The following is a 27,920-nucleotide window of genomic DNA, read 5'->3' as shown; positions in this document are numbered from 1 at the left end:
TTAGTTTTCTTTCTCCTGTACAGTCTTTGTACCCTGGAGGCAACCAGTACAAACCGACCTTTCGTCCAGCTGGGGCATCTCTTGGAATGGTAGATGGTTTTCCAATATGCTGGTGATTACCTCCTCCGAAGCATGGGCTTCACACGGTTCATGGCCACACCCCAGACACAAGGCCAGCCCTCTTGGTCTTGTATTTGTGGTAGGCACGACCTGCCTTAAGAATAGGTTTATCAATACGACCTCCTCCAGCAACAACACCAACAACAACTCTGTTTGCAGATGAGATGACTTTTTTAGATCCTGAATGTAGTTTCACCCGTGTTTTCTTGGTTTCTGGATTGTGGGAAATCATCGTGGCATAGTTTCCAGATGCTCGAGCAAGCTTACCCGGATCCCCAGGCTTTTCTTCGAGACAGTACACAATGGTCCCTTCATGCTTAGTGCCAACTGGGAGGACATTGCTGATACTGAGCTCTTTCTTACCAAAGTACACAAATTGGCTGGTATGGATGCCTTCGGCAGCAATGAACAACTCGGTCCTCTTTTTAAATCGGTAAGGATCTCGAAAAGCTACTTTTGCAAGAGGAGTTCCTCGACCTGGATCATGGACTATGTCCTTTACGATACCCTTAATGTAGCCATGCCTCTCAGCGAAGTCAACAGCCGGAACTTGGCGGCTCCTTTCCTGTGTTTCACGTGAGCGCGGAAGATGGAGCCCGAGCCCTTTCTCTGACCACGGATCACCCGGCCTATTTTGAGAGGTCTCGCTCTGGACTTGCTAGAAAGAGGAAGTCGGCCATCCAACAGCGCTGTATCTTCCGGGGCGAGGTAACTCGCCGGAAAAAAAAATGATTAATTGATATTGAGGAGGTCTTGATAAGTTAATTTACATTAGGGAGTAATTAACTGGTAATTGATATTGCGGAAATCACACAAAGTTAGGGCTTTGGTGTCCTCTAGTACTTATCACCCCAAACCTCTCACTGTTACCCCTAGAACTGGATGTGAACTGCTAATTAGAGTTGTGAGCACAGAGCCTTGAGGAGAGTGATCCCAGAGCTTATCCGCTACAAATTGTCTCCATGTTAATGGTTAGATGTAAACAAAATAACTTACTGCATAACCATGTAATAAGGACAAGGACAAGGCATGATTTCATTGGTTTAGGGGGATCTTAAGTGCAGAATTCCCCCTATCAAAACAGGGCAGCACCTTCTTGGCAATTTATAGTCTTGGAGAGTTGCCTTGAGCATTCAGAGGTTAAGCGATTTGCATATAGCAGAGATTAGACTTGAACCCATGTCCCCTTGACTTGAAGGCTAGCTCTCTACACACTATGTACATGCCTCAGGTTTCTAGATATATCTCATATATGGATTAGGTATGTGGCAGATGGAAGGGAAAGGAAATAGATCTGTATTCATTTTAAAAAATAAAACTTTTTAGTGTTTAGCACAGTGCCTGTCGCATAGTAGCCACTTAATAAATGCATGATGACTGATTAAAAAAATAAATAGTGCAAATTCAATAGCAATTTAAAACAACTGAAAATTAGTTAGGTCTATATTTAATTTGTACCCAAGTATTTGTATTTCTTTAAATCTTACTTTAAATAGTATATCACTTTCTTGGATTAGGCATTAATATCAAGTATTAGACATGAGTAGTTATTTGGATGTTTTAATAAGTTATTTTTATAGAAAATCATAATGAACCAAATTGCATTTTAATCTGTTTCCCTAGGATGAAATTCCCACTCCTGCAGAAATCCTACTTTATTTGGGTACACAGACATAAACCTATGTAACCACCATTTATCTAGTGGTGACAGCAATTTGAATTCTAGTCATAATACCTAAGAGGAAATAAGCTCTCATTGAAGTGCTAGCCTTGCAAAACTAAACCTATAAAGCAGTGACAAAAGTCACATCAACGATGTAATTTCTTTCTCTTCTCTCTTTCTTTCATTTTGTCTATTTCTTCTTTCTTTCTTTTCCTTTTCCCCTTGTCAAAGTCTACATTGCCAGTATGCTTACTTTATCTTCAGAAGAGCAGTTGGTTCCCAAGAAAGATGATTTATGATTGGGAGTCTGAAGGCTGTCCCAATAGACTGTAAAGCTTTCTGGAGCCTCTAACCCTTTACATGGATCCCCAATCTGCTAGAAAGGATTCTATACTATCAGAGATGACTCCTGAAAGTCCCTGGTGAAATAAGGATCTTACCTCCTCCCCTCAACAGGTCTGAATCTTGTAAGGTCTAGAGCAAAGGTTCTTAACTTGGGGTCCAGAGCTCTCCAGGGGATCTGTGGATGTATTCCAAGGTTTCCATGACTTGGATGGGAAAAGTTACGTCTTTAATTTAATATAATTGATTTCCTTTGTAATCCTATTTATCTTATTTATGCATTGAAAAACAGGATTCTGAGAAGAGGTTCACAGGTTTTACCAGAGAACCAAAATGGTACCTGACACAAAAACGGTTCAGAACCTCTGGTCTAGAAGGCCCTCGAACGGACTGCCACAAGAAGACCTTTGTTTCCAAGGATAAAAGAGAAACAGTTGTCTTCAGTTCAAGCAATTAGATCACTGGGCTATCGTTGATTCTGTGACAACCCTGGCTCATATCTGTCTTGCCTGATTAATTGCGCTTGGTCTCTAGCTATCTAAACCTTCTACCTGTCTTTCCACAAAGCAATGACTGATCTCAATTCCTGCTTATCTGAGTAGCTTTCTTAAATCCAACCAATAATTTTTATTTTGTTCCAATCAACCAAGCCCCTCCCCATCAACTTTGGACCTCTAAGATTTTAATCTATTGACCAGACATATTCTTGCTTTGCTTGGCATAGAAAATTTTCATTTTCTTTCTTCCTCTCCCCAGCTTATGCCATTAGCCCTGCATGTACCTTAGGCCTATCTCTTGTTATCACTGCACCAAGAGGCATTGTGTAGCCCCACTGGAGGTACCTAGAAATAAAGATGTTACTGAATTCTAATCACAAAGGGTGGGGGTAAAAAATTTTATACTACTTGGTCTAAAAGGACTGATCTAAGACATAACTGGTAGAAGTGACAAAGAGGCAGATTTAGATGAAATTAGACTTTTATATATGGGGCAAAAATCCTAACAATTAGTGCTATCCAAAGAAAAGTAGAATGGACTTCCTCAGAAAGTCATAGTGTCATATCATAGGCTGTATTACTATAGGATCATACATGTAAAGCTGAAAGGGTCACCAAGTCTATTTTCCTCACGTCACAGATGAAGAAACTGAGACTAAGTGTTAAAGTGGTTTTCCAAGGGTCGAATGACTAGGAAATATCTGAGGCTGGATTTGAATTTAGGTCTTCCTAATTCCCAATCCAACTCTCTGCCACCTAGCTGCCACATTGTTAGGTCTATCGTACAAGGAAAACTTGTAAGTAGTATGTATTAGATGCCAATTGGATCCTCTTCTATCTCTGATATGCTACAAGTCAGTGGAAAGTTATGTTGTATTTTGGCTCTATCATATCACTTTTCATTGTCTAGAAGAAAAGTTGAGAGGGGGAGGTGCTGAAAGAAAGGTAGAGAAGATCTGCCTAATCTGCAGAGTTTACAAAGAACAAAGAGACCCTCTACTAGACTTGAGGATGAGTCATCAAAAGGTAGTGATAGTGGTATGATTGCAAAGGCTGTTTCAGAAGCAGATGCTGCTGGTGCCTGGGAGCCCAAAGAAAGTAAATCAATCCACAGGGCCTTTCATCATTGGCCAATGGACTAGAAGATTCTAGTTTTAATCCAAATGAGTAAGCAAGTCTTCCCAAATGATCCATGAGTGAGACTGCTTTTGAAGCATGTATATTACCTGGAAATTGAAAGGCATGTCAGTCACTTCCTCATGAGTAAGATGTAGCCGGAAAGCCTCGTTGTGACATGTCAAGATTAGGTGAACAACCGGGCAAGCATGGTTTGAAGGACAAGCCACTCAGACTTCACATTCCTCAGCTTTGACACAGAGTCAGTCTACAAGCTGAACAGCAGACGAATCAGTTGAGAATGTTCTATTTAGGGTCTAAGGTTAGCCCAGAGGCTAAAAGGGTGCTGCTCTCTCTATTCCGGCTTTTACTTACTCACCACCTCAACATTCTCATAAATGAAAGCCTTATTATATGTTTTTAAGGACATTTCATAAATTCGATGATGTCAGCTGAGAGATCACTTTCTTTTGAGGAGATCAGCAAATCAGATGACAATTAAATGAATGCTCTTGAAAGAGTATTTAGAGGAAAAATAGGTTGTCTTCAATAAAAATTTCCTTTTATCTAAGCATTTCCAGATCCAAATGGGAACTAACAAAATGGTTAAAATCTAATAACACTTTTTAAATAGTCACTAATTAGCTTGATAATGATGGTGATAATAGGGTTATTTGTAGAACTTCTAGGAAAAGGACTCATTTTAAATCTTCAAATATAAAAACTTCATGCCAGGTTTTTAAGACTTTTCTGTTCCTGCAACCAAATTTAATGAATATTAGTCCTGGAATAACTTCTGTTTTCCTAACACTATTTCTGTTTGTTGACATATCCTTACCATGCAGTCCTACCTGATTCCCTCAAACAGTGAGTGACCTCTCATTTATATGGTCCTCTATATACTTTCCATATGAGAGACTGAGACAGAGAGGGGAGAGAGAGAGAAAGAGGGAGAGGGAGAGAGAGAACACTTATAAAATGCATACCATGTGCCAGACACTATACTAAGTATGGATATAAATGCAAACAGACAAGATAATCCCTGTCCTCAAGAAACCTACTCTCTAGTGGAAGAAGACAACTCATAAAGAAAAGTTAGAAAACAAGGGAATTGGGCAGGAGGAGGATAATGTGTGGGATCATAATCAGAATAGCATGGAGCCAAGAAATAGCAAGGAGGCCTGGTTCTCAGCAAGATAAGGCCAAAGCTCACCTATCATAGCTGGAAGATTCAGGGATCTAGTCCAGTGTTGTAGTGGGGAGGAGATGAGGCTAAGGACAGGAGTTCATCATGCTCACTCTAATTTGTATCATACTTATCTGTATGACTGTCTTATCTCCCACTACTAGATCATATATCATTCGTCTCTGTATATTCAGCACTTAACCCAGGGGCTTGCAAATAGTAGACCCTTACTATTTAAAAAAAGGATGAATTGAATACATAACACAAGTCATATGTTGTTGTTATTGTTGACATTTCAGTCGTGTCTGACTCTCTGTGACCCCATTTGGGGTTTTCTTGGCAAAGATACTGGAGTAGTTTGCCATTTCCTTCTCCAGCTCGTGTTACAGTGAAGAACTGAGACAAACAGGGTTAAATGACTTTGCCCAGAATTATACAACTAGTAAGTGTCTGAAGTAGAATTTGAACTCAGGTCCTCCTGACTCCAGGGCTAGCAGCACTCTATTCACTTTGTCACCTAGCTGCCCTCATTATATATGCATGTTGTTGTTATTGTTATTTTTTTTAACTTGGTTTCCTTTTTTTATTTTACTTCCTTAGTAGGCATGTCGCCATACTGGAACTATTTTCACTATTGCCAATAAGAAAAATGATTACCAATGTTGCAAAGTTTCCATCAAGCAAGCCTAAACCCCAGTTCCTCCTTTCAAACTCAAGAGGGCAAAATTTGGCTAACAAATTGCTCCCAAATTCAGACACAGGAAGAGAAGTTCCACTTGTACATTATAACCTCTCACCATATGCCAACTTATTACTCATTTGTGTCTTTGTTCTGAATCTGTCTTACACATCACCAGCCCTTGAGGTGTCATCCACTAAGCTCAGCTGCCAATATAATTGTTCTAGCAAGAACTGAACCAGATTCTCTCCTTTGCTCCAGGAACTGACCCATTTCTTGGGTATGAGCGAGCTTATGAAAGGGCAGGAAGAAACCTCCTTCGGTAAAAGATTTAATGGAGGAGAAGCTTATAACTATTCAAACTTGGTGTGCAGATTATTTGGCCCTTTTCAATTATCTGTGCAAGATACCCACAGCCTCATTAATGCAGATAATCAAATGTTGACTGAGTTAGCAGCCTGATAGCCACACAGTAGCATTTTGTGGGGCTCTTCTTCTGTCCCAGGAAACAATGTGTTTTTTTAGTCCTTCTGGAATACAACCAACTATGTCTGAAAAAAAATCAAGGGGATGTCAGTGAGCAGATGGACTTAATTACATGATAATAAAGAATCTTCAGTGGGGACCGGAATGTCATCTAACAGACTAATAAGCACTTTCCATTTAAATAGCACCTTTCATCCAAATACCTCAAAGGGGTTTGTGAAAATTGGCTCATTAATAATCCTCTCAGCACTCCTGTAAGGTAGATGGGAAGCTTTATTATCCCACTTCACAGATGGAAAAACCGAGGACCATAGAGGTGATGCAGCTTGCCCAAGGCTACATAGGAAATCAGTGGCCCAGTCTTGCTGTTGTAACCTCTCGACTCCATTTTGCTTTGGTGTCTGTGTTATACACATCTAAGATATCTGTGGCCAGATTGACTCTTATTAGGTTCCCTGAAATGTCATATTTTGTCTCCTGCCAGAAAATTGTCCTGGCTACTCATAAATTACAATCATATTGGTTTCAATTAGATGTTAATAGGTGCCATGCGAGCAGATTAATATTGCTTACTCATCTGTGATCGGAGAGCCTGGTCAGAGAGATACACAATAAGTAGGGGTTTAAACTCAAATGTTTGGGATAACATATCACTGGGTTTGGATCTTTCCTTTGCCCTTATCAAATGCTACCATGTGTCATATTTATGTAGGTATATTAACTATCCATCTGAATAGGGTTAGGAGGGTGAACCAAGTGTTGTAAGTATACATATCTTATCTCCCCTCATAAACTCCTTGAGGGTAGGGAATGATAGCACTGTTTCTTTAATAATAATAATGATAATAATAGCAAATATTTATTTATTTATTTCAAGATGCACCAAAGTGCTTTACAATTCATAAAGCACTTTCTTTAGAGCCACATTATGAGGTAGGTAGTATAATTATTATTCTTCCCATTTTGAAGATAAGAAAACTGAGGCTCAGAGAGGTTAAATGGATTGCCCAAGTTCATACAGCTAGTAGGAATCAGTCATGACACTAAACCATGGTACTCTAATTCCAAGGCCTGGGATCATTCCTTCATTCCATGTTGTAGGTATTGAAGATATGTTTGTTAAACTGAATTCTAGCTTTAGAAATGATTGGTCCACTAAATAGGGGATTGCACAAGTTGCCCTTTCAACTTTGAGATTCTAATATGTGAATTCAGATGCTTATTTTAATTAAACCACTGAACTGTCATGTTTTGGCTTTTAAACTATTTCCTTTCCACAAGCTATTTAGGGTTTCTTGGAAAGCCTTTTTAAATCCCAATTTGCTTTTTCCTCCCACTCTAAAACAGGTTTTGCTAAAAGAATGCAAAGTTGAAGATTCTGAAAAGGTTCAAGTCTAGCTTAAAATTCTGAACCAAATATCTAAGCCTCAATAGGATCCAATGACATCACCACAAAATTCAGCCCATCTCTGTCATGAGGAATGTTCATTCCTCAACTTTTTCAGTTGAGGAGGTGGCCCCAGAGGGGATAACAAACCAAACATTTAGTACCTGGGAGTTTGCAGTGCTTCTAATATAACTCCAATTTCATTGAGGATTTTGGAATAGTTTTGAAGTTACTCTAAAGGCAATTCAGACAGCAATTACTCAGAACAGGTTAAGACACATCAAAGTAACTTTGGAAGCTGGTGAGCAAGACTTTGGCAGGCCTCCACTCTCTAATTTATAGGTTGTGCTAATTGTTGACGCTCAGTGAGCTGCCTCTATTCACTTATTGGGAAGAAGCTGAATCTCTATTGGTTGGGAATGGTTCCTGGGATACTTGGCCTAACTCCAGTTCTTCTGGGTCAGAAGGTGCATTTCTTCTAGGGGCTAGATAGAGAGGGGACTCCACCTGTCCAAGTTACAACACCTCTGTCTGGGCTCAAGCTTCTCCATTTGTAGATGAAAACAGAACATAGTTCATCTTGCGGCATAGGAGATATTAGTATTATTAGAAGGAACCTTCCATTAAAGTCTCACTTTAATGCCTCATCATGGCATAGAAATAACCCTTGATTCTTGAAGGTTTTGCCAAAAGAACACAAGCTCTGACAGGTCCTACAAAGCAGGAAGGCCTCAACTACAGCCCCAACCTCCAGGGTCTAGCCTCAGACAGAAAGTTCAGAGAGCCTCGTCACCCAGCTGGCTGCAAGGTGACAAATTCACCAGTGCCAATAGTTGTCTAAAATCATGTATAAGTCAATGAAGGGCTGCAGTCTTCATCAGTAGCAGGAATGCTTGCACCAACAAAGACGTGATCTTCGAAATATTGAAGCAATCCTTCACCATTTCAACAATTAGAGTAATGATAGCAATAACACCTTACATTGTTTTTATAGCTTACAAAATGACTTCACATTCATTATCTCACTTGGTCTTTACCGCAACCCTGTGGTGACATTATTATCACCATTTTATAGAAGAAGAAACTAAGATTTAAGAGAAGTTGTGACTTCTCCAAATTCATACAGCCCTAAGTAGCCAAGGAAAGAATTCAGTCTGGAGCTCCTTGCTCCAGGCACATTGATCTTTGGTGAGAGCAGGAAAATATGGAAGAAATATAAAGGTAAATATTTGTTTTAAGGGATAAAACATTTAAAAATGCACTAAGACTTTTGAGTCTATGGTCTCCGGCCATTCATAGCCATTCCCTGGTTTTCATTTCAGAATTCTCTTTTTTTAGAGAAATAGCTGCATCCAAAACTACTTCCCATTCTCTCTACTCATTCGGATGCCAATCTGATGCAGGTCTTCATCACCTAAGCCCAGACTATTTCAACAGCATTTTCACTGATCTTCCTGACATAAGTTTTTTTTTCTACTCTAGGCCATGCTCCATTCAGTTGTCAAAATGTTTTTCCTATACTATTGTGCTGTAAGAAACGATGATCAGGGGGCAGCTAGATGGCACAGTGGTTAAAGCACCGGCCCTGGATTCAGGAGTACCTGAGTTCAAATCCGGCCTCAGACACTTGACACTTACTAGCTGTGTGACCCTGGGCAAGTCACTTAACCCCCCATTGCCTGCAAAAAACAAAAAACAAAAAACAAACAAAAAAAAAAGAAATGATGATCAGGAGGAGTTCAGAGAAACCTGAAGGGTCTTGCATGGACTGATGATGAGTGAGATGAGCAGAACCAGAAGAACATTGTACACAGTATCATCAACATTGTGTGTTGATCTGCTGTGATGGTCTATATTCTTCTCACCAATGCAATGGTACAGAAGAGTTCCAGGGAACTCATGATAGAAGAGGATCCCCAAATCCAGGGGAAAAAAAGAACTGTGGAGTATAGATGCTGAATGAACCATACTATTTCTTTTGTTTTTGGTGCTGATGTTTTTCTATTTTGAGGTTTTTCATCATTGCTCTGATTTTTCTCTTATAACATGACTAATGCAGAAATATGTTTAATGTTATTATGTATATGTATACATAATAACATTATATATATAGCATTATATGTGTATATAACACACAGACACACATATATATGTATATATATATATAACCTATATCAGCTTACCTGCTGTCTAGGGGAGGGGGGAGGGAGGGAGAAAAATCTGAAATTGGAAATCTTGTATAAACAAAAGTTGAGAACTATCTTTACATGTAACAGGAAAAAATAAAATACTTTATTAATAAAAAAACAAAATGTTTTTCCTAGAAAGGAGGTCTGTTTGAATCAACCCCTACTCAGTATGCTCTAGTAATTCAGTAAACTCTTTCATTTCCAGAATCAAATACAGAATGCTTATTGGAATTTGTAAGTTTTTGACAACCAGGCCCCATCATACTTTTCTGGCCTTCACATGCCTGACTTCTTTCCACCTACCCTCTCATCCATTGATAATGCTGGCTTCCTTGCTGCTCCTTACACCTTGATATCCCAACTCTGACCCTTTTCTCTATCTGGCCTCCATCCATGGAATGTTCTCCCTCCTCACTTCTTTCCCCAGGTTCCTGTTTTCCTACAAGACAGCTCAAATCTTACCTTCTGTAGAAGGCCTTCCATGATCCCCACCATTAACTTTCCCAGTCCCTACTGCCTTCTAATTATACCATATATATCTTGTATGTGTGTAGTTAATTTGCATGCTATATCCTCCATTAGACTGTGAGCTCTTTGAGATCAGGGGCTGTTTTTCCTTTCTTTGTAACCCCAGCACTTAGCATAGTGCTAGACTCATAGTAAGCATTTAATAAATGTTTATTGACCGATTGACTTTGTGACTCCTGGATGTGTCTCTAGCTAGTAGCATCCTTAAGCATATGCAATTAACATGAAAGGTCAAACCTTATTTCCATGTCTTTGCCCTCACTGTAATGCTATCTATATGGTTTGAGAAACTCCAGATTGTAACTTGAACTACTAGTAATTCTACTTGAAAAACACAATCCTTTCCTCTATTTAGGCAAGAAGAATATGAGTGTATTAACATTTTGGGCATTTTTAAAGTGGACTCTTTGTTTAAAATTCTCTAGGTATATGTGCAAGTATAATAGGAGAAATAGAAATGGTACTAGAATATCCAATTCCTACAGGAAAGACCTATGGAACCTATGGAAAACCCTCTCCTCCATCTCGGTCATGCAGGTTGAATGGATTCATGTCTACCTTGTCCACACTAGCTAAACCCAGAGTTTACCTTAATGAACTCTAAAAAATTTGTCCCTATTTCCAATAGCCTTGGGGCTGTGTGTTAATTAAAAATATAAACCAACCAACCAATCAATAAGCAAACGACCCCCACCCAAGATTAAGTAAGCAGCCAGGATTCATTGTTGCTCAGAGTGTAGATAGAATCTTGAGAATGAACAAGGAAATGCTGGAATATATCTTTGAGGAAAAAATGCTGGGAAAATCCAAAGTATGATGACTGAAAGTAGGTCTGAAAGGCTGCTCCAGGGTCCAGCTCATTAAGAGGGACTGGAGCTGAGCTGAGGAAGAATCTATTAAAACAACTGTCAGTAATATCTCCACACTGCAGTACAACCACAGTGTTGGAGGGCGATTTCCCAAGGATATTACTGTACGTTTTTAACAAGGTATTGAAGTAGCTGACAGGGAGCTTGCACAGTCTAAATTTTTCCTTAATGGCCCCTCAAATGAGATTTTTTTAAGGCCCTGAAATGTGATCCCATTCTACTCAGAGTTCAATTATGATGGTCCTCCTCTAGTTCTCTTGAGTATCAACTGATGTTCACTCCCCACTCATTCTGTTCTATATCCGTCCCTTCTCCTATTTCCATTGGCACTTTCCGTCAGCATGTTCTAAATTGAATCTTTCCAAAAGTGGTCATTTTTGGCTTTACAGAATGGTAGATTATCACGATGTCTTCAAGGTCTGTGTTTAACAATGGTTTGGAGCCTTTTTGGAGGTAACTTTGATCACAGAGCCACAGTGAGAGGAATAATCCACCTACGGGATAAGAGCCATTGGAGCTAAAATCAACAGACAGGGGTCTGCCGGTAGTATGATTATCAGCAATCTGCCCCTTCTATGGTTAGCAGGCACTTTAAAAGATGGATAGTTTAGCACCAACCAACATGGCTAGTTATCATCTCTTCTTATCTGACCAATTCAACTCACTGAGGTTAGTTATCCAATATCTGTTGTTTTTGTCCCAAGTCTGAGTCATACCCAAATATGATCATTGGGCAGGATCACAGAATTTGAAGAATGTGCCCCCTGCTTCTGTTGGTAATTCATTCCTCTGTCCTATACTATGGAATTGTCATGTGCTTTTTCTTGAGTTAGGGGTTTCAGACATTGCCTCAGAACAGGAACTCTCCTATCATCAACAACCCCTAGAAAACAGGGTCATGTTGAGATGTCCTGTGCTCCACATGTGCTGTAAAGGTTCCTTAGACATTTAGCTTGTGCTGGTGAGAATACAGACAGGTGGTCAGGAAGTTTTTCAAGAATGCTTAGGCTCCCAGAATCTTGTCTGACTCAGATTCCTATGACATCTTGCCTTTACTTTAAAATCAACTGTGCCTCTTGGCATTTGGTGAGCCTGTAAACAGACAGGTAAGACCAGCCCAAAGTGGAGTTATGAAATAGATGAAAAGGTCTTCTGGGAACCTAGTCTCCCCTTTGTGAACCCTTTCCCACACCCTCCCTCTTACCAACCCCCTCTTCCCAGAGTCAAATTTCACATGCTGCATTGGATATTTCCACCTGGAGGAAAGTAACCCCAAAACTCACACATCATGAAAATGTCTTAATGAATTAGCTCTTCCAAGGAAAATGTGCATTTTAAAGGGAAACAAGCAATCTTAACCCAAAGGAATCAGTGGTAGAATATTGGCAGCAGGTATGGGCAGATAAGGAAGAGGAATAGAGCATGCTTTCTGAGAAATCTAAACTATTTGAAGGAGCTTATAAATTAGCTCAGGAGTCCAGATTTGCACAAATAAATCTGGAAAATACCTGCAAAGCAACATCTGAAACCCTACTTTCACCATATTCTCTTGAGGTTTACAAGTGAAAAGATGCAACATGTTTCACTCTTGTTTGTATAGAATGAAGTAAGGTGTCCTGCAGAGAGATCTCAGCTGGCCATCTTCAGTGGGGGGGGGAAGAAAAGAGGGGGTCATCACTTAGAATAGACTAATCTCTCAAGATGGATAAAGATGTATGAGTTAGCCTCCATCCCATACTGGTCCATGTTTATTGGAGAGATGTGAGTCCCCATTCCCTGAGTGGCTGAAGGTACAAACCCAGGTTTGCTGATGCTGTTGCCCAATGGAGAACAAAGAGGAGTGGATTTGAACCATAGCCTTGGGTTTGTGAGCACTTTGCCTGTTACTTGGGCCTCTGGAAGATGGTTTTCTCTTAGTGGGAATGATCTCCTTGCCTACCTTTCCCACATATGTTCTGCCCTTGAGCAGTATTACCCATTTAGCCCCACCCTTTTAGAACACTTAGTCACCTAAGCCAGGTCCCCAAGGCAGTGTCCATGGAAGGCCTGAGAAAGCAGCAGCTCCAAACGCCCCAAACTTGCCCCAGAATAGACCAATATGATTTCTCCTTTAAATCTTGTAGCTGCTAAATCTCAAATCTCTCATAACATAGTTTGTGGGACAGGGAGTGTGGAGGGAAGGTAAAGGAAGGAAAGCTCTTTTGTAGTTGGGAGAGGGAAAGAGAGGAAACTGGCTTCTGTGATTAACAGAGACTTTGACTTTGCATAGACATTCAGAAGTCCTTGGGTTTGTGAGGTCTTTTTATCCTCCATAATGCACCAGCTCATTGTCTCTCTCTTTTTTTTTTTTAAAGTGAGGCAATTGGGGTTAAGTGACTTGCCCAGGGTCACACAGCTAGTAAGTGTTAAGTGTCTGAGGCCGGATTTAAACTCAGGTACTCCTGACTCCAGGGCCGGTGCTCTATCCACTGCGCCACATAGCCACCCCAGCTCATTGTCTCTTAAATTAAAAGCATTTATTTCTTCCCAGTAGGCCAATGACACACAGGACCAAATTTTCATCTTGTCAATCCTTTCTTTAATGATGATTCCCAACCCCAAGTATATTTGATGAATCCAGTAAGACTAATTCCAGGTTACTGGCAACGTATCATGTAATTCTCAGGTTCATAATCGACAAAACAAGTTTAGAGATAACTAGCAGTTTCACCATTTCATCCAACATTCCAGCAATGCTGATGTCCCTCCTTAAATATCTTCCTCACTCTTATTTAGGTCGTAAGGAAAAACAGCAACAGAACTTGTTCTAATTTCTTCATTTCCAACCTATTTAGCAAGTGATACCTGGAACATTGGTGGACATTATTGCCAAAATTTGATCTCATCAGATTTCTAGGGAAGTAAACATGGATGCTACCAACATCTGGTCATTAACCAGCCAAGTAATAATATTCCTACAAGAAGGTGACTGTCTTTTTTGGGGGGGGGGACAATGAGGGTTAAGTGACTTGCCCAGTATCACATGGCTAATGTCAAGTGTCTGAGGCTGGATTTGAACTCAGGTCCTCCTGAATCCAGGGCCAGTGCTCTATCCACTGTACCACCTAGCTGCCCCATGACTGACTGCCTTTTCAAGGAAAACAAAATGATAGTCATAGATCCCTTTACAGAGCCATAGCAACAGGACTCTATCATTTGTCTCTAGAATTAATCAACACACATTTATCAAATGCCTTCTATATAGTCAGCCCAGTACTCTGTGTTCCCTCAAATACTCAAATGGATTTCTGATCTCTTTGATTTTCATGGTCTGGATTGCAAACCAACCATGTATGACCCTCCTATAGGACCCATGTCTAAACATCTTCCCATTGACTGACCACAGGGAGTCCATACAGTATCCTGGAGACCTTCTTTAATATCTCCTGACATTGTGAAGATACCATGGAGTACTTGGGGTGTCTGTCTGTCATCCCTTACCAGATACCTTATTGGCCCATCTTCTTCATGTAGCATGTATCTTCTTGATCACATTTTATACTCCTATTCTTTGAAGTTTCTCATTGATTATATGTAGCCACCTTCTCACAAACCCATCATGTGACCCTCTAATGTCCTCTGGTCTTATGCTAAGGTGAAAAAATAGTGTGTGTGTATACACATATACACACCTACATATATACATATATCTGTGTATACATATATGTAAGTGTATTGTGTATATATTTATATGAATATGTTTATGTGTATACACATGCACATGTATATATGTATACATAAGTATATACATATACAGCATATAAATTATGTACTACATGTGTGTATCTGTGTATGTGTGTGCACATGTCTGAATATATACATCAGAAATTCCTGTCACTATATTCCTTTGATGCTTACAAGTGAAATGATGCAACATTACTCATTCTTGTCTGTGTAGAATGGAGTGGGATGTCTTGCTGAGGGAAGTCAACTGGCCATCCTGAATGGTAGGGAATGGTATATGTGTGTATATATGTATGTACGTGTATGTGTATGTATAGTCTTTTCCCTCAAAGAACCCTCAATCTAGGAAAGGCACAGACATATACAAAGCAGTGAAAAATATAGAATGTGAATATTGATTTACATTTATATAGCAACTCCAAGTATCAGGGATTTCAAAGACCTTGCCATAATTGAGCTAAGCTAATTCTCACCCTGGGTCCATGATATCCTTGATAAGTAAGTACTAATAGAACCTACTGCTTTCAGGCTCCTAACTCTGCTTCTCCCCAGCCATCTTTTTGCCCAGTTACTCCACATTTCCCTCTCCCCTTCCTATCTCTGGCTCTTGGATCATTAATCAAATCAACACTATGATTGCTTCTGAAAAGTTGCTGGCAAATGACTGCCCTATGTCTCCTCTTACTATCCCTGGAACTTCCCAGACTAAAACAAATCCTTCTCTGGCCACCACTCACATATATGGACTGTCTTCCTTGGGGAGAATGTAAGCTCCTTGAAGGCAGGTTCTATTTCTCTTTTGTATTTGCCCCAGAGCTTAAAAGAATGTTTTGCACACAAAGAGTGGCAGATAGTATTAATAAACAATTTTTTCATCCATTCATTATCATTGAATATTTCCAATATTCCTTTGTAGAAAGTGCTGTAGGAAAACAGTGAGAATTATTATTCTCATTTGTTGGATGGGAAAACTGAAGCACAGAACAATGTAATGAATCCCATCCTATAGTTCATGAACCCTGAGGACAGAATCTTGGAGTTCAAAGTCATCTTAGTGGGCAGCTAACCCAATCCCTCATTCTGCAGGTTAGTTAACAAGTCTCCAAAGAAATTAAATGACTTTCCCAAGGCCTTACAACCACTGAATGGCAGAGCCAGGACCCAAGTGTGGGTTTCTCCAATATTATTCTCTTTCCACCATACCTCACTGCCCTTCTCTTCTCTAAACTGGGGGCAAGTGGGTAAGCTTGCACTATCACTCACTTGACATACTGTTCACTACAGAGTTCCTATCTATACTGGCAGCTTGGTGTAGTGGATAGGGTGCCGAACTCAGTCAGAGAGAAGATTAGCCCTCTATTCCCCATCTTAGATACTTTCTAGCTATGTGGTCCTGGGCTAGTAACTCAACCTTTCCCAAGCTTCAGTTTCCTCATTTGTTAAATGGGGATCATAATAGCACCTACTGGGGCAGCTAGGTGGCGCAGTGGATAGAGCACCGGCCCTGGATTCAGGAGTACCTGAGTTCAAATCTGGCCTCAGACACTTAATGCTTACTAGCTGTGTGACCCTGGGCAAGTCATTTAATCCCAATTGCCTCACCAAAAAAAATAAATAATAATAATATCAGCCATGTGAGTTAAAGGGATGAGGTAGGAAGACAAAAAAGGAATCTTTTTACTTCTGTGCTAAGGAGGACATGATCCTAGCATCTTCCTGTGTGACAGAACAAATAAGCTTCTGATGTAGTTAATTATTTTCTATTTGACATATGGATTAATTTCCTTTGTTTCAGTAGACTTAATAAAGCACATTTTTTTGGTAAAACACAGACAATGTCTTCAAAGGGTGGGAACACAACAGTGAGAAAAGAAAGCCAAATGGATGCCTAAAAAAGACAAAATAATATGGAAAAAAATCAACTTTTTTTCTTGGTGTAACCTATTTCTGAAATACATCAGACAGTACCAGGCCAACACTATTGTAATTTTTATTTTCTTAGATAGGAACTGTTATTTCATTGATATAGAGAACTTCCTGTGATGTAATTCCCCATACCAATGTAAACCAGCATTTGTTCTGTAAATTACAGTCTTAAAGAGTTACCTAGTTTACTGAGAGATTAAGAGACTTGCCCAGAATTACATAGCCAGTAGGTGTCATAGGTAGGACTAGAACCCAGGATTTCCTGACTTTAAAAAAGATCTGTGGGGCAGCTAGATGGCACAGTGGATAAAGCACTGGCCTTGGATTCAGGAGGACCTGAGTTCAAATCCAGCCTTAGACACTTGACACTTAACTAGCTGTGTGACCCTGGGCAAGTCACTTAACCCTCATTGCCCTGCAAAAAAAAATTCTGTTTGATATGTCAATTATAGAACTGAAATCAATCATTTAAGTATTGTAGTGTGTACATGTATATGAGGGTGTGTGCGTGCCTATAATGATACAGTTATTGAGAAAAAAGAAGGTGTAAACTCATTCTTCAATGCTCTAAAGTTGAATCAGAGGCCCGGCCAAGGTCAATCTATAAAGGGACTAATCTATGAATTCTAGAATTGAAAGGGAAATTATTGGCCATCCAATCCAATCCACTTGAACAATAATTTCTACAACAAATCTAAGGAGATCAAGGGTCTTTCTGCCCTTGCTTGAAATTCTCCAGGGAAGAGGAATTCACTACCTGCCAAAACAACTGATTCCACTTTTGTTTAGCTCTAACTGCTAGTGTACGTTGGCTTCTCAAGGCATGCTCAATTTGCCTAACATAGAGATGTTCTTGAATGGTTTTTGGAGATGGCCTAACATGGAGGCCTCTGAATCCCCTACCATGTATTCAGGGGTGGCCGCCTTTGATTTGCTGCCTGTGTCTTTAAAAGTGACAAGGCTCACTCTTTGTGGCAAGTATTTCTTGGATGCTCCTTTCGACTGTGCATTTATGTGCAGCATGGATGTCATGAACTGAATTCTGTCTCCAACATATTAAGGGAATAAGATTGTATATTTGTGATTATCTTTTGAAGTAAATATGCCTTTGAAAATTGGTTCAGGACTCTTCTGGCTTCCAGCTTTAAGAGAGCAGATGGGTGATGCCAACTCCACTTCAGGTTGCTAAAGGGGAAAAAAGATGCTAGGAAAAAGATGACATGAGAGGAGCTGGAAGTTTCAATTATTCCTTTATTCTCAGCTTCTTACAATAGGGGCTTCAGAGAATTTCTCCTTTAGGTGAGATCTAACATTCTCTCTACTGCTCTCTCTTAGTTGAGCTAACTTACATCACTCCCAATGGGAGAGTTCCTTTATTGTGTATTGTCTAGCATATGTGTTTATATGTATATTGATTTCTATTTTGCTATCAACTTAATTAAATGAATCTCCTGCTTATTTTCTTAGTGTGGGAACTAGTATTTGGCAAGAAGGGAGTCAAGCCTTGAGTACAGATTTTGGAGTCCCCCTTTCCCCATTAAGGAATAGCAATCAGCAAAGAATTTAGCATGAACTTGAAAACTACATCTGCTAGACTAATATTATTTAAGGGAGCAGAGGTATAGAATTCCAGACCGGTACCCCTTCTTTCTGAGAATACAGTGACCAGCTGCTCTTGGAATTGTTTAGAGCCCTTGAAGAAGAATAAGGGGAGGAGCTTCTCGAGATGTATCTATTCATGCCTCTCTATAAGCCAAATTGAGACAGCTTTATTATATTAGCAATATTTTTCCTTATATCAAGCTTAAACTTGACATCTGAATGATCAAACTTCCATATGTGAACAAAGGGCTATGTCAAGACAAAGAAATATTGCCAACAATAATATCCCATTTTTTTCAAGTTTTCTTTGTCTAAGTGGCAGATATTGAAACAGCAAGAAACAGTTTAGGTCAACTAATTATATTAGCTCATTTATTTATAAAGTACTTTCTATTTGGGAATTTTTTTCTATTTTCTATTTCCACTTTAGTGTCATGGAAAGAGCATTGACTTTGACAATAAAGGACATGGCTCAAATCCTGATTTCTATTTACTGACCTCAAATAGCACATTTCTCCTCTCTTGTTTATTTTTTTCTGCATGCAAAATAAGGGAATTGGACAAGATCAAGGGTTCTTAACTTGGGGTCTATGAACTTCTAAAATATTTTTATAACTATGTTTATAACTATGTTTTATAACTATGTATAATTGGCCATTTTAAAATCCTATTTATTTTATTTTATATATTTTAAAATGTTCTGCTCAGGGCTCCCTGAGCTTCATCAGATTGCCAAAGGGGTCTATGATATGCGCACACAAAAATAGGCTACGTACCCCTAAATATGCCAATGTTCTTCTGGCTTTAACTCCTATAATTTTTGGTGGTGGTGTTTTTAATGCAATAGTTCTTTGCAATGGGAAGTACCAACATTATTAACTCCATTTTCCCAATGAGTAAACTTAAAGTCAGGGAGGTTATTTATGTTACTTGCTCCCAAGCATACACTAAATGAGTTGTCAGAGTCAAGCCAGGTCACAGAATCTGAGATTAGAAAAGGACCTTAGAATCCATTTCATACCATCTGATGACCCTTTCTACAATATTGCCATCAAGTCATCATTTAGCCCTACCTCCTTGGTCATTTCTGGTGAAGGGGTGGGGGCAGCCCATTCAACACTAGGACATCTCTAGGTCTTCCAGAAGTTGTTCCTTATAGCAATTTAAACGTTCTTCTTTAACATTTCTACCCATAATTCTTGGTCCTCTGAAACCAAGCAGAATCTCTTTCCCACAGGGTGGCCCTTTTTATACTGAAAGAACAGCCAGTAGTTATGTTCTTCCTACATCTCAAAGCTAAAGAGATCCCATTCTTTCAAGTGCTTCTCAGCATGATTCCAATTTTTGCATCTTCCTCTGAATTTTTTCTAGCTTCTGTAGGATTACACAATTTCCCTGCCCTCAAGGAAAGTACAATCTATATGGGGAGATAAACCATATGAATAAAAAAGCTACTTGAAAATATGTGTGTGTAAAAATAGGGTTTATTTTTTAGTATAAAAATATAGGGATTTTACATATAAAATAGAGGGGGTTGTTTTCTTTTCATTCTCAATTGGGGACAGGAGGGAGAGAAGGCAGATTTTTGTTTGAAAAAAATTGAATTTTTAAAAAATAGAATTAAAAGTAAAAGGTAATAAGTACTATGTGAATGGGACAGGCATTAAATGCATATGTAATTATATATGAAATATTTTTGGTGTGAGGGGCAAGCTTCTAGTAGCTAGGGGTGGGGGAAGTAATGGTTCAGAAAAGGTCTGTATTCTGATTACACTTGAAGAAGTAAAAAAGTACCTAGTGCATAGAAATCTATTTAATTTATTTAACAATGGTTGTTGAGTTAGAGGATATAGGGTACAAATCCTGCTTCTGACTCTTGTTATCTGGTGATTTTGGGAAAAATCACTTAATTTTTGTTGGTCTCACAAAATAAGAGAATTGAACTAGATGACCTCTGAAGACCCTTCCATCTCTACATCTGTGATCTCATGAACTGTCAAGGATCTTCTCCCAGGGTTCTAAGTTTCAGAGGTATACTGGTAAAATATTTAACAACTGGCTCATGCCTCCTCCCCCAAATAGACATAATATACTCTGCATTATTTATGTTTTCTATCACTTTCTTAAGTCTAGACAACCAATAAAACAATAAATCAAGCCCTGTTTTGCAGATGTGTTGATTTCCAGGTTGTAAATAAATGCTCATCCTGAACACTGAACAATCGGCTCTCAGGAACTGGATCTAGCACAACCCTGGAAGCCAACAAGTTAAACAGTCCACTCAAGAACACTTAGGGGCAAGCTTCCATTCAAAATAAAGAGGATGGAGGGAGGTAACAGTGATGAAGAAGGAATATAAACAGGTATAGCCTGAGAACTTCATATCATATGATTATATGCCAGGATAAACCATTGAAAAAAGTCCAACAAAAAAATTCCAACCCTCAGGAAGCCATTAACAATTGTCTTTACAGAGGAAAAGGATAGTCATGGTTTTCTTTCTGAGCATGTAATGGTAGAAGTGTGAAATTTACAATGCTATGGATATGTTTCAAATCCTGTTGCTCCAGAAGGTTGGGTTTCCAGGTCTAAGTTGCTTCCTGCTGCTGTTCCAAGTTCACCCAGGTATGGTTCATTCACAAATGATGAATGACTTTTTTCAAAGACAAATCTTAGATCACCTAACTCTGCCTTGAGATAACCCCAATCCAACTGCAATGAAGGTTGAACAATTGACCTTAAAGTGTACTGCTGACTGTTATACACTATTTAGATATGTGTCTAATTGAAATAAAATGAACTTTACTGTCTGATTGATGTTGATCCTTCTATCATAGAGACCTTTAGAGCTGGAAGGGACTTTAGAGTTCAGCTAGTATTAGGTTCATAGACTTAAAGCTGAAAGGGATTTTAGAATTCATCCAATTCAACACCTTTATTTTATAGATTAAAAAAAAAACCTGAATTGCAGAAAGGTTAGGTGACTTCCCCATAGTTACACAGCTAGTAAGTGTCTGAAGTGGAATGCAAATCCAGTGCTTCCTGAATCACATTCTAATGACCTTTCCATTATACAGTGACAAGTGACACAATCCCTAAATAAATCTGTGGAATGGATTCTGGTTGCTGAAAGGCAGATTCAGTCTCCTCAGATTGCTTCCATTTGAACTCTGCCTTTATTAATAAATCAGTCAACAATTCAGCAATTACTGTGTGCTAGGCACCACATGATGCCAAGAGATGTAGCTACAAAGAAAAAACAGTCCTTGCCCGCAAGGATCTTACATTTTAACGGAGGAGACAATGTATATATAACTAGGTGTATAAACAGGCTTGAGGGAAAGGACAAAAATGGAACTAGTTGATGAGTCTCTTGTCACTTCCATATTTTACAAGGTATGCTCTCCAACTCTCTCAGTCTGCTTAGAATTCTCCCTCCTGCTTTTTGTATCAAACACAAGGACCATGACTTCAGGAGGCAGCTTTCCTGTGTAGTGAGATAGAAAAAGCTATATTTTCCCTACACGTCTGGAAAGTGTTCATTCCTTGAGGCAAAGGCAAAACCTAGGTTAAGCCATTTGGGTAGAGAATCCAGAAGTTCTATGTGTTAGTTTACCAGTAACACAACTTTTCTTCCAATTTAAATACATGGTTATATTTGTCTGTTGTGTACACACCTTCCTCCACAAGAGTTCTTCTCCACTATTTTGTCATGTTGTGGAGAAGACCCAGGGACCTTGAAGACCATGCCAGAGGAGCACAAGCTCAGACAAGTCATATAATGCTCAAAAGACTTTCAGCTTGGTTCCAGTGATAGACTGTCTCTGTGTTCTGAGGGCCAGCTTAGATAAAACAGGAGACACTCATCTCCACTTGACTGGACACTAAATGATTAATTCTTTGGTCTTGGCAAACCGTGAAACAAAAACCAAATACAAAATGGTACCCAATCCTGTGAATTACTTTTCTGCTTCTTAAGTGACTATGGTAGAATGGTGGAAATGGAAGGGCAAAGGGTGTTCAATCACAGTTTGGGGATTGTCTACAAAAATGAACCTAATTGTAGATACTCTGACAGGGATATCCTTGTCCAATGACCAATGAATTGACATACTACTGGAGAAACTGAATCATATCAATCTTAAAATTCTCATTATATGTAAAATTAGAATACAGAATGATATTTCAGCAAAACAGAAAGATTTGAGGGGGAAGCTAGGTAGTGCAGTGGATAAAGCAGTGGCCCTGAGTTCAAATCCAGCCACAGATGCTTGACACTTACTAGCTGTGTGACCCTGGGCAAGTCACTTAACCCTCATTGCCCCCCCCCAAAACAAACAAACAAAAAACTAAGGCCAAATCTTGGAGATTCTTTGCTTTTGATGGGGATTGTGAGAGAAGGCCTGATGTCTTGTTGGATGAACAATAATGAGATCTTTTACTTATGGCTTTAGTAGATATACCTCAACTTAAAATAAACATTTTCTTTACTTGCGGACCTTCTGAGTAAACAGATGGCATTGTTATACAAAAGAAATTCCCATCAAGTGTCCCTAGACTACTTTCTCAAGTGAGCAATTCCTGGGCCTTGGAGTTGATGGCTTATTAGTTACCCCCCCACTAAATCACTCTGGGTTAAATGAGAACTTCTGTTGTATCCAAGGAACTTAGCTGGATGACAGCAGTTCTGTTGGAAATTTAGCAAAGACTTAGATCTGGCAACAGGCCTCTTGCTGGGGAATGAAAGGGAGGTGTGGAACATTGCAATACAATGGATGATTTCAGTGCCAAAGACTTATTGAGGTGGTGACCCTCCCTGGACAGAGGCCATACTTAACTGTATCATCTGTGCCACACCTGGAACACTTCATTGAAGTTAATAATAATGATGAATAATTGCCTTTTAAAAAACAAATATGAAAAAAACAGGGCATCTAGATGGCACAGTGGATAGAGCACTGGCCCTGGATTCAGGAGGACCTGAGTTCAAATCAGGCCTCAGACACTTAACACTAGCTGTGTGACCCTGGGCAAGTCACTTAACCCCAATTGCCTCACCAAAACAAACAAACAAACAAAAAAACAAATGCGAATACAAATAGCCCCAATCTGTAAAGAACTTTAATGCTTAACAAGAGCTTGCCTCACAATTCAATTCAACAAAAATCTGTTAAGTGCTTAAGATGTACCCAGCACTATCTGAAGTATTCTGAACAGAAAGAAAACAAATGAAACAGTCTTCCATTAGAATGGCAGCTCCTTGAAAACAGAGACTATTTTTGCCTATTTCTGTATTCCCCAGTGCTTAGAAAGGTGCCTGGCACATAGTAGGTCCTTATAAATGCTTAATGACTTGACCCTAAGGAGCTTACATTCTACTAGGGGAAACAATAAAAACAACAACCTATGAAATGAAAATCACTATTTCCATTTTCCAGATTTTTTTTTTTTGGAACTCTGAGGTTCAGAGAGTTTGTGACCTGCCTATATCTAGTGTGTTGTTTAAAATCTAAATTGTGGGTTCTAATCTGCGCCCTGCCCCAGTCTTGGGGGGAAGCTGGCTAAAATCACTGATAAATTCTGTAAGAGTTTATGCTTTTAAAGATTTATTAAAATATATATTATAAGTTAGTGAAGAGAGAGAGATTGAGAACAGATTCCTTATAGCATGGAAATCCTAACTCAGATCTAATTTGGTATAGCCAGAGAGAAAGAAAGCAATTTCCTTTCCTAGCAGCCCACATGAACTCTCTCACCACCACGCCGGTGTCTGAACTAAGAGCCCCTCCCCCTCCGTGTTCTCTGTCTGCTGCCACACCAGTTCCTCCTCACCAAAAAGAGAATTCTTCTATCAGCGAGCATTCCCTTTCTAGTGCCTCTCTCCCTCCCCCATAGGGGAGGTCCTTCAAGCTGGTTGGTTGAGAGTGGTCTCTTGCTGATGTCAGTAGTGCACCAACATGGCACTCAGGGCCGGCCAGGTGTGGCCTCCACCTAATCATCCATAAGTAGGTATTTAGTCAGTTTCTCATTCTCACCCAATTCAAACAAGACTAAATCTTTTTTTTTTTTTTTTGGTGGGGCAATTGGGGTTAAGTGACTTGCCTAGTAAGTGTTAAGTGTCTGAGGCCGGATTTGAACTCAGTTCCTCCTGACTCCAGGGCCAGTACTCTATCCACTGTGCCACCTAGCTGCCCCATAAACAATACTAAATCAATCAGGTGGGGCCCCTGGGCATTTGCCAAATTCCATTATTTTATCACACTAGGAAGAAAGGGAGGCAGGATTAAAACTCAGATATTTCCTTCTACTGCTACATACTGTTTCTCTATAACTACATATTAAATAGATGGTTTATGCATAAAATAATTCTGGAGAAATGTAGTTGTTCCTTTAATTTGGTATTTCTTTATTATCTAAAATATTGATACACTGATTGAATCATCAAAATCCTACCCATAGTATATCATTTTCACTGCATTTTCATAGTAATGCACATGTTTTTACAATTACTAGTTGTAGTGAGGTGATGGTGTAACATCCATAATCCATAAAACCTTGAAATGGTCAACAGGTAGATATACATGAACAAGCCAAGTTGCTGTTTTCACTCTACTCTCCCCTCCATCACTAACCCTGTTCCTCACTTCCTCCAGCAAAGCTACAGTTCCCCACATAGTCACTGTCACATACCCTTGGAAACCTTGCTAACCACATCTGTGTGTGACTCAGCCACAGCTGAATAGGACTCTTCAGGGTCTAAGCACAACCTTTCATCTCCACCCCTGACATCAGAACTAAACAGCCTAACATAAATAGGAAAAGTCTCCAAAGAAAGGGCATGGAGGGGGCAGCTTGGTGGCACAGTGGATAAAGCACCAACCCTGGGTTCATAAGGACCTGAGTTCAAATCCTTTCTCAGACACTTGCCACTTACTAGCTGTGTGACCCTGGGCAAGTCACTTAACCCTCATTGCCCCACAAAAAAAGGGCACAGAACTGTTGGCACAAACCATCCCACCCCCAAGTGTAATATCTGCTCCTTTTTGTAAAAATCTATCAATCACTGGCTATGTTGTTAACACTTACTGTGCATGAGTGCTGTAAGGGATCCTAGGAAACATAAGAGATGGGCAGGACTTTCAAGGTGCCAATAGTCTAGTTGTAGAGATAAGACAAATGCAAATAAAAAGGTAATTAGCAGCATGATAACAAATGGTATATAGAAATAAGTGTTATAGAAGGCAAAAAGGAGAATGAAAGAGAGAGGGAATTTCAAACAAACATTCAACAAACATTTAGTGTCTCCTGTGTGCAAAACATCATGTGAGGTACTTGGCATGGTAGGGAATGGAAATAAGAAAAGACCTCCAACATTAAGGACCTTATGAAATGAGTTGACCCATAAAATGGGTAAAATATGGATAGGCAGAGAGGAGGGAAGAGGTATTTATTCCAGGTAGAAGAAACACTGTGAGCAAACATATGGATTCAGGAAAGTACAAAATATGTTTAAAGTGGGCTTTCCAGGAACAGAAATGCTGAGGAGTTTAAACTTTTCTTTTTAATTGAAAGCTATTCAAAGTTCTGGAGCAGGTTAGTGATAATGAAAACACTGTTAGGTACTGATTAATGGGAATAATGAATAGGTAGAAATTGTTGCTTGTCTTCAATTTGGCATTATTTGAAATTATGATTATTTAAAATATTATCATCGGTTACAGCCCAATGGAAATATGCACTGCTAATTTGAATAATGCAGCCACTTCATGGGATTTATTAATCATACTAATCAGGATCTAATTGTAATATTTTCTGAAGAATAATGTGATAATCGTGTGCAAGATGAGTTGGAGGAGGAAAATTCTTGAGCTATAACTGCATGTGGTAGGTCTTCAAAACATTTTTGTAGAATGAATGAAAAAATGAGTGGGCTAGAACCTTCTATCCCATCAAATAGGAATTGTCAGAGCTACTGGTGTTCAATTGGAGCCGTGTGTTACATGGAAAGTTATAGTCTAGGTGTGTAAACAAGTACTTTAGAGGGAGAGTGGGATTTAAAATTTGTGTTTAAATTCTTTCATACGTCCCCAAAGTGGAGGCCATGATATATACCATATAAGGGAGATTGAATCCCTAACCAATTTGCTGAGTTCTCCAGACAATCTGATGAAATTACAGGATGTAGCCCTTTGTTTGGAGGCATCTGAAGGGCACCTTCCCATGGAAATGGGCATGCCCACTGTCATCTTGCTTAGAGGACCCATTAAGTTTCTGTGATGAAACTCATTACCCTTTCCCCTAGGTCCACTTGTCTTCCTAAACTCCCCATTTCTGTTAAAGGTACCATCACTCAGTCTCCATACTCATAGATGAAGAGAATACTGTGGATATAGTTTAGTCAGATTTTAGCAAAGATTTTGATAAAGTACCTCATACTATTTTTGTGGAGTGTGGAGTGATACAGATTAAATGAAAATACAATTAGATGGATTCTAAACAAGTCCATTGGCCATACTTAAAGAGTAGATGTTAGGAATTCAATGTTGATATAACATGAGGAAGGGAGTAGAAGGGAAAAAAGAAAGGGAGGGAGGGAGAGGGAGAAAGAGAGAGAGAGAGAGAGAGAGAGAGAGAGAGAGAGAGAGAGAGAGAGAGAGAGAGAGAGAGAGAGAGAAGGAACCCTCCACATCTGTTAATGTTCTGACAAGAACATACTAAACATGCTGTTTTCCCATCATGGTGCTGTGGCTATGGAAGAAGTAGTAGAGGGCACATTTCCTGTCCCAAGTCCTATATTTTCTCTCCTTGAAGGGAGGAAGTCAGAACAGCATGACCCTGTGATCCAATGCATTAACTACTATCATTAACTTACTTTTTCAGGTTCCAATTGGAAGCCTGAGTCTCAGGGGTTATTAAAAGGGCTCCAGAGGTTGTCTGTGGAATGCCAGTTTCCTAGGACTTTGTGTGTTTCTGTATTTATGTGTGTGTGTGTGTGTGTGTGTGTGTGAGTGAGAGACAGAGACAGAGACAGAGACAGAGAAAGGGATAGAGAGACAAAGACACAGAGAGGAGAGAGGAGAGAGAGAGAGAGAGAGAGAGAGAGATGGAGAGAGGGAGAGAAGGAGAGATTCAGAGAGAGACAGAGACAGAGAATGAGAAGGTTTGTGTTCTTGGAGAGAAGGTTCCCTTCCTCCAGGCCCCTTTGTAAAGGATCTTGTTTTTAGATGAGTCCTTGTCTTGTCCCATAGAATTTACATACTTCAATGGAGCTGTACTTTCATTGATGTTAGTCCTCTGGTTGTTTGGGCAGATCACAACTTTGTCCATGTTCTGCCATAGATCCTTCACTGAAGATCTTTACAAATCTATTGTCATACCATTGTTTTCCTCATAAAAATGTTCCTACGAACTTTCTTGGTTGGCTCTTTTCTAGAACCCCATCCCATCCTTTTCTACTCTCACCTCTACAATGATGTGATGCTTGGTTCTTTCTTAGAGAAAGATGTGGCACTCCTTCTTGCCAAAGTTCAAACCTCCACTTGTTTCCTTTGATCTCATGACCTACTGTTTCCTCTGGGATTTTGCTTCCACAAGCACTCACTCTCAT

General features: G+C 39.5%; 1 pseudogene; it reads right to left on the bottom strand.

The window, feature by feature from the left end:
• Positions 1-27,920, bottom strand: LOC122755179 (annotated as a pseudogene).

Source organism: Dromiciops gliroides, chromosome 4 (assembly GCF_019393635.1).
Source record: "Dromiciops gliroides isolate mDroGli1 chromosome 4, mDroGli1.pri, whole genome shotgun sequence".
Lineage (NCBI taxonomy): Eukaryota > Metazoa > Chordata > Mammalia > Microbiotheria > Microbiotheriidae > Dromiciops > Dromiciops gliroides.
The sequence above is the reverse complement of the archived record's forward strand: the minus strand, read 5'-3'. Positions and strand labels throughout refer to the sequence as shown.